Genomic DNA, 12698 nt, shown 5'->3' with positions numbered 1-12698 from the left:
AAGCTTCAATTTTTCTTTCTCATTCTAGATTTGGTTGAGTACAGTCTACAGATATGGCATAGGTTTAGGGGGAACATCTACTATGCTTCTAATAATGCATTGTTGGAATTATGTTTTATTTATAATTCCTTCATACATAATGATTCTTATTAATGGGGATGTTTCTTATGTTGTTGAAGTTCTTAATTAATGATGAAGAAGTGCATGTTGTTGTTCATATTGTTGCTAACAGATGCTTATGGTGCAAATCTTATATGGTGTATGATAATTTTTTATGACTATCATGGTCTTCTAGAAGCATTTGGTCTTTTTTATACATGCGATACATGACATTTGATGTAAATTTCATGATGTAATCAATGTCGAATTCAGTCATGTAAATACTATTGTGGACAAGTATTTTTGGGCATATGTTGTAATTTGTAAGCCCATTGTGATTGGATGGTTGATGTCATAATATGTACATCAACTATGATTGGGTGATTGATGTAAGTTTGAGTCCCTGGCAATAGGAAAAGTCATATGCAGCTCACCCTAAAGTCATGTATTTTATTGTACATCCTTCAGAAATTTCAGCATGTGCTCACAGGGAGCCTATTCAGTATTCAATGTTCACAATCATTCAAATTATATTTAATGGTGCTTCCACAAATCAGATCAGTGTTTATATTTAATAGTTCAACAAAGTAGCCTTCATTCAACATTAATCATCCCTTTTCCCTTGATGTCAAAGGGGGAGAGTAACTTGGTGTTTGAACATCTTATTGGTTAGCTTCATGTGTTTTACAGGTATCTACATGCGATGGTGACCAAACACCAAAATGGTTTCCATCTAGTCCAAAGGGGGATATTGTTGGCATTCTGGCTAATGTGTTGTCCTTGATGGAAACCTACTTTATGAGTTTTCCTTTTGATGGAAACCTACTCGATGATTTATCCTTTGATGGAAACCTACTTGATGTAGATGTCAACAGGATATGTCTACATGTGACAAAAAAGGATTATTAGTTTAGAGACAGAAGAATGATAAACATGAATTTTTGAAGTAGTATATGTAGGTTTGGTGAAGAACAGTCAAGTATATGCAGGTTGTATGAAGCAAAGTCATGTACACACTCAAGTTTGGTGAAGAAAAGTAGAGTATACATGGGTTCTATCAAGAAAATATGCGTACACCCGTGGGTATGAATAAGAAAAGGCGCTTACAATTTTCTCACCATGGTATTCTAAATACCGAGGGTAGTTACCATGGTATTTCCCTATGGTATTGAGCCCAACCACAGATATTTGATCTCTTCTAAGAATACCATCAACATTAGTATGGTTTTGACCTATGGTATTAGATAAGGGCTAAGATATATAAGGAGATGAATATCATAGTGGTAAAGGTGTGCAAGTGATGAATATTTTATGAATAGCTATATCTGAAGAAAATATGCATGTAATGGGTTCTTAATTGTTTGCTTGATCTAAAAATAAGTATGCACTCAGGAATTTGTTGATGGATCAGATCCAATAGATCTAAGATGACAATGTTTATTATGAGGTGATTTGATCTGTGTTGATAGTGTCTTGATGCGTGATTTTTCTGTGTATGTTGAGATCTAGCTATGTTTGACGTTTTGTGTTACAACGAAGGTTTGTGCCAGTAATTGCATATCTGTAGATGATATTTACAACTTTGAAGGAACATATAAATGCAGGTTTGATACTAGTAAGTCACGTATATATTTTGATATATACGTAGTCTTGTTTTCTAAAAATCACATATACACGCGGGTTTATGTTGAGGAAAGCACATACAAAAACTGGGGTTTTGATCAAAAGGATATTTGATCAATTTAATCAGTATTATTGTGTTTCTATTGTTTTTCAATGAAGTATTACTTTATGATCTCAACTTAATAATGATGTTTTGATTGATGATTGATTGGTTGAAGAATGATGAATCTACCAGTTGTTTGTGATTAAATATCAATAAAGGTTTTGTGATTATTTCATAATGATGTTGTGCATCTTTGTATGATTTAGTGTTTGTTTGAGACTGACAGTGGTTCAATTTCTAGGATTCATTGGTTCACTTTCAAGTTTCAGTGGTTTAATATCTGCACACGGGTATTTTTTTTATGAAAAGTGCATACACATGTGGGTATTCTACTGTAAAGTAGTGTATATATTTTGATATAAGGTTGATCGAGATTTGTAGTAACAGAATATGGTTTCTTTGATGTGCAATATGTCGATTGATATTTTGGTTATAGTGATCTAACTATTTAGGTTGTTTAAGTTTGTGTTTCTTTTGATTGGTTAAGTTTTGTTTGATTCGGTTGATTTAGTGATTGAGTTTTAGTTGATGGTTGATTCAATTGGGTCAAAGATTGGTTGTTTCAAATGATTATTGAGTGATTTCTTGGAGTAATCAGTTTCAGCTTTGATATTTGGTTTTGGGCTTAAATGTTGATAGTGGGTCGAGTATGAAAATTTGATGAAACGTGGCCTACAAATATGATGTGTTGTATCAAGTGGATCTAGTATGCAAATTTATGAAATGTGGTCGACGAAGGTGTTGAGTGTTAGGCCCTTTAATTAGGAAGCCGAATTTTCTTTCCAGTGGTATATGGTAAATCATATAAGGGGGTTGAAAATTGTAAGAATTTTTCTTTATAATAAAGGGAAGACAAAGATGATAGCAATGGTGGTTTCTTCCCACATTGGGTTTCCACCTAAAAATCGTGGTGTTCATTTGTGTTGATGTTTTGCTTATGTGTGATGGTTTATTTTTTTCTTACTACACATGGTTACTTTTTATTTAATGTCTAATGAACTATTGATGCACCAACTCAAGATAAACAGATCATGAATTAACTGAAAAGTAAGTTTACTTGATATACACTAGTTGTCTTAATAACAGTCATGTACATATGCAAGTTCCCTTCACTAAAGTCACGTACAGAAATACGGATATAAAATTGAAAAGTTTAATTATTTGAAAATACTAAGTCACCCCCCCCCCCCTCTCAGTATTTTTCCCAACAATTGGTATGAGATAAGGTCCTTCAGAATAATCTTAATTTCTTGAAGAAGATCCATCAAAATGACGCGAAAGAAGAAGATTGCTCGAAGAAGGGATTAATAAAATTGTGATAGTGATATATCAAATGAAGTGATAGCTATAGATGTTAGTAAATATTCAAGTTTGGGAGCACCTTGCTTTCTATTGACCAGGAATGAAGAAGAAGCATTATCAAGTATGGGTTGTTTTTCTAACTACGATCCATTTCCTTGTTTATGAAATAATGGTAGTGACGGCCTTTCAAATGTTGAACAAGGTGAGTGTGATGAAGAATGTCACTTACTTATGGAATTTGAGGATCATAACAATTTTGATGATAAATTCATGGCTACCCTAGAAGAAAAGAATATTTTTATTGAAGAAATATCTCAGCTTAAGATTTTTTTAGAAGAAGCTAAATTAGTAGAAGAAACTTTGAAGAAACAAATCATAGAAAAGGAATAGCATAATGAGAATCTAGAATGTGAAATAGTCAGTCAAAGGAAAGAACTTGAGAAAGAAAAAAGTCTTAATCTTAGATTTTCTATAAGATATATAACCTTAAATGAAATCATCAAATTTCAACACTCTCCTCTTATAAAGACAAGTCTCAGGTACTATTAATAAACATAAAAGACTGTAAAGTTTTGTATAGAAACAGGAAGTTATCTTAATGAAGTAAAGAGAAGAATTCCACATCACTCCATCCTACAACAAAAGAATAAAGGACCAAATACTTCGCAGGTAAACTATGTTGGGTTCAATCTAAAGGAAAACAACACTAGAAGGTACTATACTCCCAGACAGTTCTACTTTAATGGACAATGTTTCGCTTGTCACAATTTTGGTCATAAGGCTTATCAATGTGTTGATTACAAAACTATCATGACTAATGAAGCAAGGAAACAAAATAATGAGGTTTGGGTAAAGAAATTCTCTTACAATTCCTTCTCTCCTCTTCAATATGGAAATGAATGCTCTTTTTGCAACAAATTTGGGTATAAAGAATCTGAATGCAGGAGAAAAGGATGATCAATAACTCAAGATAAGATAATGGAAACATCATCTAAGTTATGGAAAAAGAAGATCATCGAATCAGAGAACTGTGTTCTAGATTTATATGCAGGGGATCAAGAAAGCATGTGTTACATTTATAGTGGATGCTCAAAATACATGACATGTGATAAAGATAAGTTTATGTCTTTTGATGAAATACAGAAAGAAAATAATGTAACCTTCGGAAATAATGGACAAGATTCTATCAAAGGAAAATGAAATCTTTTTATAAAAGAAAAGGTTAAATATGGAAATGTTTTATTTGTTGATGGTTTGAAACATAACTTATTAAGGGTTAGCAAGATGTGTGACCAAGAGAATGTAGTTGTTTTCAAATCAAAGAATTGTGTGGTTTGAAATCTCTATGTAGGCAAAGCCATAATAAAAGGAGAATAACTCAAGTTAATGTCTATGTGTTGGAAGGCAGAAAAGATTGGGACATCTAGGCTTCACTCAAATACATAAGTCAAGCAAGCTAGGAATAATTCGTGATTTTCCCAACATCTCTCAACCAGAAAATACTATATGGAAGTCATGTCAATTCTGTAAGGAAACTAGTGTACAATTCAATGCCAAATAAGGTTATGCAAGTATGCCCCTTGAACTTATTCATGCTCATTTGTATGGGCCATTGAAGAAAAGGTCACCTAGAGGTGAACAATATTTCATCTTTTTTATTGATGACTTTACTAGAATGTGCTGGATTGGTTTATTAAAATATAAATATGAAGCATTTGATAAATTTAAAGTCTACAAATATTTAGTAGAGAATGATTTAGACTTGAAAATCAAATGTCTCAAATATGACAAGGGAGGAGAATTCATCTCAAACAAATTTTTTGACTTTTCTGAGCAACATGGCATCAAGAGGAACTTCTTTACAGCTAAGACTCCTCAACAAAATTGGGTATTAGAGAGAACTTATAGAACAATTCAACAAATGGCATATGCCATGCTTGATGAGTCTGGGACACCTCGTACCTTTTGGGGCAAAGAAACACATACAATGGTAAATATTCTTAACAAATCTCATATCTGTGTGAACAATGATAAAATTACTTATGAACTTTGGTATGGTAAACCCACAATTGTTATCATTTTAGAGTTTTTGGAATTAATTGTTACATAAATAATAATATTGACAAATTTGGAAAGTTTGAAGCTAGAGATGATGAAGGAATTCACCTTGGATACTTCTCTAGAAATAAAGAATATGAATGTTACAATAAAATACTTCAAAATATTGTTGAATGCATTGATGTTGTTATTAATGAAGGATAGACATCTATCAAAAAGGAAGCATCAATAGATGACAAAGACACTCCTAAAAAAATCCAAAATAATGAGGAAGAAAGAATCAATGGAGCATCAAATGAACGGAGTGATAGTACAGAAGCACAAGAAAAGACTCCATCAAGGTATGTTTATAAAAATCATCGAGAATATCAAATTATAGGTGGTAAAGAAATTGGAATAAAAACTAGAAGAAATCTTGTTGGAATTGCTAGTCATCTAACCTTGTTAACCACAATTGAACCACAAAAATTAAATCATGATAGCAAAGATGACTGTTTGGTTAAGGCTATGCATGAAGAACTTGACCAAATAGACAATAATCACACTTGAGAATTAGTTCCTAGACCTTATGATAAGAATGTTATTGGGACAAAATGGGTATTCAAAAATAAATTGAACAACAATGGAGAAGTAATTAGAAATAAAGAAAGACTCATTTGCAAAGGTTATGCTCAATAAGAAGGAATAGACTTTGAAGAAACATTTGCACCCGTAGCCTGAATTGAAGCCATAAGAATGTTTCTTTCCTTTTCAATATTTTATCATTTCAAATTTTATCAAATAGATGTTAAATCTACATTATTAAATGGGAACCTAGAAGAATAAGTCTATATTGAACAACCTGAAGGGTTTAGTGTAGGAAATGACGGAAAAATTGTTTTCAAACTCAAGAAGGCATTATACGGGCTAAAAAAATCCCTTCGTTCATGGTATTATCACCTTGACAGGTGTATTCAACAACAAGGATTCACTAGGAGTTTTTCAATAGAAACCTATATATAAAGGTGGATGATGGTAAAATTTTAATTGGTGTTGTTTATGTGGATGGCATCATCTTTGATGGTAATGAAGAATCCACCAGTCAAGGGCTTTCTTCTATCATACAGCAAGAATTTGAAATGTCTTTACTTGGTGAACTAACATACTTTCTTGGTTTACAATTACAACAAGCACAAAACGACATCTTCCTCTCACAAACAAAGTACCTGAAGCAAATTCTGAAGAAATATGGAATGAAATAATGGAAAATTTTACGCAAACCCATGGTGATGGGATGTACTCTTAGTTCACATGATGATTCTCCCATAGTCAACCAACCAAAATAAAGATCCATGATCAGAAGTCTGCTTTATCTTACAGGAACAAGACCAGATATCATGGATGCACTTTGTATTGTTGAACGATTTCAAGCTAATCCAAAGGGAACTCATCTTCAAGAAGTCAAAATAATATTCAAATATCTACAAGGGACTCAAGACTTTGGTTATGGTATCTCACAGAAGCATATCTTACTCTTCATGCTTATACATATGCAGATTGGGCAAGAAATGTTGATGGTAGAAAAATAACTAATGGAGGACCATTATATATGGGGCCTTTCTTGGTATCAAGGTTCATAAAAAAACAAAGATCAATTTCCTTATCTATTGTAGAAGAAGAATATGTTGTTGCTACATCTTGTTGCACACAACTTCTCTGGATGATGCGAACATTGCAGGATATTCAAATCAATTGTTCACCATCCATTTCCATTCTATGTGATAACAAAATTGCGATTAGTATTTCAAAAAATCATGTTATGCACTCTAAGACCAAGTATATCCCAATTAAATATCATTTTATACAAGAACAGATGCTTGAACAAAAGTTGAAACTCGAATATGTTCCCTCAAAAGAACAAGTTCCTAATATTTTTATAAAAGCTCTTCTACGTGATCCATTTGAATATCTCAAACAGAAATTAGGAATGGCCCTTTTTTCATCACTCTATTGATTCTTCATGTTTAGGTCGAGTAATACATATGTGTCTTGATGATGACTCCCATGGTTGGTCTAGATGTCCATGCTATCTTACATTACTGACAGTGCATCAGATGTCATCAAAGTCAACTATCATAGACACTACAAGATTAGGAGGAGCTGAAGGTAAGAGGTTTTAGTATTTCACTCTCTGTACATGGATCCTATAAAGACAAGTCATGTATATACGTGATTTGTAAACTGAATAGTCATGTATATCTTGGTACGATGAAGAAAAAAGCTCCAATGTTTCCTGTTGGTTCTAGGATTGGTTGAGTACAGTCTCTAGATATGGCATAGGTCCAGGGGGATCATTTGCTATTCTTCTAATACTGCATTGTTTGCATTATGTTTTCTTTATATTTCCTTGATACATAATGATGCTTATTAATGGTGATGTTGCTTATGTTGTTGAAGTTCTTGATTAATGATGAAGAAGTGCATGTTGTTCTACATATTTCTACTAACAGATGTTTATGCTACAAATTGTATATGGTGTATGATAATTTTTTATGACTATCATGGTCTTCTATAGGTATTTGGTCTTTGTTATACATGTCATACATGTCATTTGATGTAAAGTTGACGATGTAAGCATTGTGAAATTCTGTCATGTAAGGACTATTGTGGACAAGTATTTTTGGGCATATGATGTAATTTGTAACCTCATTGTGATTGGGTGGTTGATTTAATAATATGTAAACCCACTGTGATTGGGTGATTGATGTAAGTTTTATTCCTTGGTGATGGGAAAATTCATATGCAGCTGAGTCATAGAGTCATGTATTTTATTGTGCATCCTTTAGAAATTTCACCATGTGTCATGGGGAACATATTTAGTATTCAATGTTCACACTAATTTAGATCAGATTTAATGGCACTTCCACAAATAAGATCAATATTGATATTCAGTAGTTCAACAATGTATCCTTCATTCAACATTAATCAGCCCTTTTTCCTTGATGTCAAAGTGGGAGAGTAACTTGGTGTTTGAACATCTTAGTGCTTAGCTTCTTGTGTTTTATAGGTATCTAAAAGCAGTGGAGACCAAACACCAAAATGGTTGACATCAAGTCCAAAGGGGGAGATTGTTGGCATTATGACTAATGTGTTGTCCTTGATGGAAACCTACTTGATGAGTTGTCCTTTGATCGAAACCTACTTGATGAATTATCCTTTGATGGAAACCTTCTTGATATAGATGTCAACAGGATATGTCTACATGTGACAGAAAAGGATTATCAGTTCAGAGGTAGAATAATGATAAACATGAAGTTTTGAAGAAGCATACGTAGGTTTTGTGAAGAAAAGTCAAGTATACACAGTTTCTATGAAGGAAGGTTGTGTACACACTTAGGTTTGGTGAAGAAAATTAGAGTATACATGGGCTCTATAAAGAAAATTTTGCATACACCCGCGAGTATGAATAATAAAATTCACTTACATTTTTCACACCATGGTATTCAAAATACCATGGGAACTTACCATGGTATTTCCATGTGGTATTGAGCCCAACAATGGATATTTGATCCCTTCTAAGAATACCATTGACATTAGTATGGTTTTGACCTATTGTATTAGATAAGGGCTATGTTGCGCATGAAATCCCCCCATAGTAGGTTTTGGGGTTCAAAGCCCAAGTTTTGGTCAAAGGTTCTATAAGACTACACGAATTGCAGGCACGAAGCATAAGTATAGAATGAGTCATAGGGTTGTCCGCCCTAAAATATTGTAATGAAATATGAAGTCATGTCAGCCTACCCATGGTCCACGGACCATGGGAATGTATAAATAAGAGTGAAGCTCTAAGTGTAAATATAGTGATTCTTGGGTGAGAAGAGAATAGGAATGATTCAAGCTTAGAGGAAGATTCTAACTGTACTGGGTCATAATGTTAGGAAGAGGCTCTACAGCTAAGTGCGCAGAGGCCTAGTAGAGTCCGCAGCTGAATGGCGGACCCCTGTAGCTGAGTGTGCAGGGCGGTGTCGAGTCTGTAATCTGGATCGAAGATTAATAAAGAGAAGTTGATTCCTATTTTGGTGTATCTATTGTGCATTGTCTTCTTTATATTTATATTGGTTTATTTTATCGCGTGCTCTGATATGGTCGCTGAATATGCTATAATAATCATTAATCTTATACACACAAGACAAGTAATCGGGTAATAACAGATTAACAGTAAGGAACTTAGGTATTATACGGGTTGTACCCCAAGTAGGGCTATGCGAAAGCAGCATCATAGGTGGCTAAGGCATAGCAAGTGTGCGTAGTGACTTGCACGCAGGGTTAAACCGTGGATCTCCAAAAGCTCATCAGACATCCACAAGGTGCAGAAACTTGGTTCTAGCACCTTCCCATACTACTTCGAGTGAGACCTCAGTCTGCGCTCCGCGGGCTATTGCCGAAAGGGCCAGTAGTATCGGGATTTGTTTGGCTAAATCACCTCTGACCTGGGTCAAGCCCATACAAGCCAACAAATGGTTCCATTGCTAGGACCGAGATATGCATAAGGGATGTCTGATGTCCTACCACTGGAACCCAATAAAGAAAGGAATTGAAGAGTGGTTCGACAAGAAGATTCACAAGTTCGCAACACTAGAAAATAGAACTCTGCGAGTATCTAAGGAACAGTGGTTGGAGCGCTACTTGTATATGGAACTCCACGAAATTTTCTTTGCATCCTTTCCTTCTGAGCTGTATGAGTGGATTGCGAAGTTAGCAGACAGTCATGGAAGGTGTAGGCTTGAAAAACCAATAGTGTGGACTCTGTAATTAGTGCGCAGACTAGAAGCGTCAGAGGATAAGATCATGCGAGCTGTGGACCATTAGCTCAACTGGATAATAGGAGGTTTATCACTGAGTTTGCGATAGACACAACCATTAGCTACATTGAGGCAGAACAACATTTTTTCAAGGGACCGCGAGATAAGTATATGAAATCTTTGAACACTTGGATTAAGTTGTTATTGTGTGAAATGCAGGTTATGCGAATAAATTAATGTTTGGGACTATGCAGAGTGGGAAGATCTACAAAAGAGGAAGTAGTGAAGAATTAGAAAACAGTCCCTTAATTTCACCCTTATGGGAGAGCAAGGAAGAGCTTGCGAAGGTTTCTCTGAGAAGCGCGGTCAGTTTGATAAGGTAGAGAATTCTGCGTTTACCACCTCCACCCACATTGCCACCCGTTTCACACCCCTCACCTCCATCTCCACCCACTCCACCTCCACCACCTCTAAAGTTTAGTATGGCGAGTGTGATCAAACTACCATTATTCAAAGTAGGGAATGAGGATTCGAACCAATTCTAGTTCATTTGTAATAGCGGTATGGGAATCACAAGGTGTCACAGATGATAATTTTAAGAAAGCCATGCTGGTAAGTGCACTGCAAGATAGCGCATTAACATGGTATATCAAGCATTCTAATGATCACCCAAATGTAGGAATTCCAGAAATCCAGGCTGTGTTGAATAGGGAATTTAGCAGGCCAAGGTCAGAAACACAATCAATCGTCAGGTTTAAAGAGATCATGATGCTCCTGGGCAAGACCCTCTGGGATCTGGATCAACAACTCAAGAGTACAATTCACGAAGCTAATATGATGTTGACGGATGGACAACATCGCACATGGTTTGTCGCATCTCTGACACCGCACTTGAGGATGACGCTATCACAACAGAAACTTTCCACCTAGGCCGAAGCATTGGAAATGGCAATGAGATTACATGAGACCCCTATACAAGACCCTGTGTTGGGAGTCCAACAAATCCACTTGCAACTACAGAATCTATGTCTAGAAATGCAGAGTTTAAAACAAGATAGAGCACCTCAGCCAGAGGCGCGCGAGGAAGTATGGTGCATAAAATGCAAAGGCCAGGGCCACGACAAGGATCATTGTCCAGTGTTCACGAAATACTTAGCAAGAGGAGGGCCGATGCCATTGAGACCAGAGGCATAGGCAGGGCCGAGCGTGACACCTGTTTTATGGTGTGCGATCTGTCAGATAGGAGGGAAACACACTATGGATGATTTTCATTTGTTGCAGAAGTATACGCAGACATCCCAACAATTGTTTTGTAATTTCTACAGGTCGGTAGGCCATGATGAATGCACTTGCCACAATTACGAAGTAATGATGGATTAGACCCCTGCCTATAGGGTGCAGATCGAAACACGAGCCCTTGAACCAAATGCGGGGATGGCGCGCTGTGGATTTAAAGGGCGCGGTCGAGGATGAGGTGGAATGGGACTAGGAAGGGGTCACAGACAACTAATTTGTTACAATTGCAAAGGGCCAGGGCACTATGCCTATGATTGTACCAACCCGACAAGGATATCATGTTTGTATTGTGCTCAGTTTGATCATGAGACATAAGATTTTCATTCATTGATCACAAGGATGCATGAAAAAGGGGTATTCCAGCCCCCTCCGACTCAGACTATACAAATGATGAGGTTTGAGCCATGTGAAGAAGACCTGAATGTAAACACAATGCTTAGAAGTGGTATGACCACAGGAGATGATAAGGTGAAGCAACTAGAAGAAATTACATGGGTTTGCAAGGCTCCTACAAAGGAACCTGAGTTTGACTTAGAATGCGCAAAGGAGACATTCATGGAAGCTAATAAGAGCTTCACAAAGGCCTCCACTTTAGGTAGTAAGGATCAACTAGAACCAAGATTGGATCCTTCAATGCTCACTACCTTTCTGGAGACATGCATGAAACTATTGCGTGACAGCAAAGCAGTTAAGGGACTATAGGAACTAATCACCAGGTGCATGGGGTCAGGAGAACTGTGTGTGGTCCAGAAACTAGGGAAGCATGCATTGTGCACTAGAAGGGAAATTAGGTTGACTGCATAGATTGGTGAGTATGAAATGGATCAGGTAATCCTAGATCTGGGTTTGGACGTGAATGTATTACCAAAGAAAACATGGAAATGCATCGGAAAACCCATGTTACAATGGTCCCCTATTTAATTATGAATGGCGAACCAATAGAATATTTTTCCCATGGGGAGATTGCAAGGGGTAACAGTAGATATTGAAGGTGCGAGCACGCAGGGAGATTTTTAAGTAATAGAGATTGTCGATGACAGTAACCCCTAACCCGCGCTGCTAGGAATAGACTTGGTCACCGATATGAACAGAGTCATAAACCTGAAGAAGTGCAAAATGATCTTTGAGAAAAATTCACTACGTGTAGTAGTACCATTAGATATAGCTAAAGGAGTGTGCTACACCGAACCAGTGTGCGATGATGATAGTGATGCGTAAGACTAGGATTGGTTGAATTCAAATGCATATCAGAGAACCTCGTGGGAGCATGAAAGCTCCTGCAGTTCAGATTCAGATGAAGAAGTAGAGCAGTGGTAGAATCGGTTGCACGAAGTAACAACGCTTAATTACAACATGATGATTAGGTCATTGCATTGCATGACCACAAAGGAAAGCGAACTACCAACATATGATGGATTGTCAGTGGTGGATGAATT

The sequence above is a fragment of the Pinus tabuliformis genome, chromosome 5_2 (assembly GCF_031772625.1).
Source record: "Pinus tabuliformis cultivar Carrire ecotype Pingquan chromosome 5_2, CPIR1, whole genome shotgun sequence".
Taxonomy (NCBI): Eukaryota; Viridiplantae; Streptophyta; class Pinopsida; order Pinales; family Pinaceae; genus Pinus; species Pinus tabuliformis.
The sequence above is the reverse complement of the archived record's forward strand: the minus strand, read 5'-3'. Positions refer to the sequence as shown.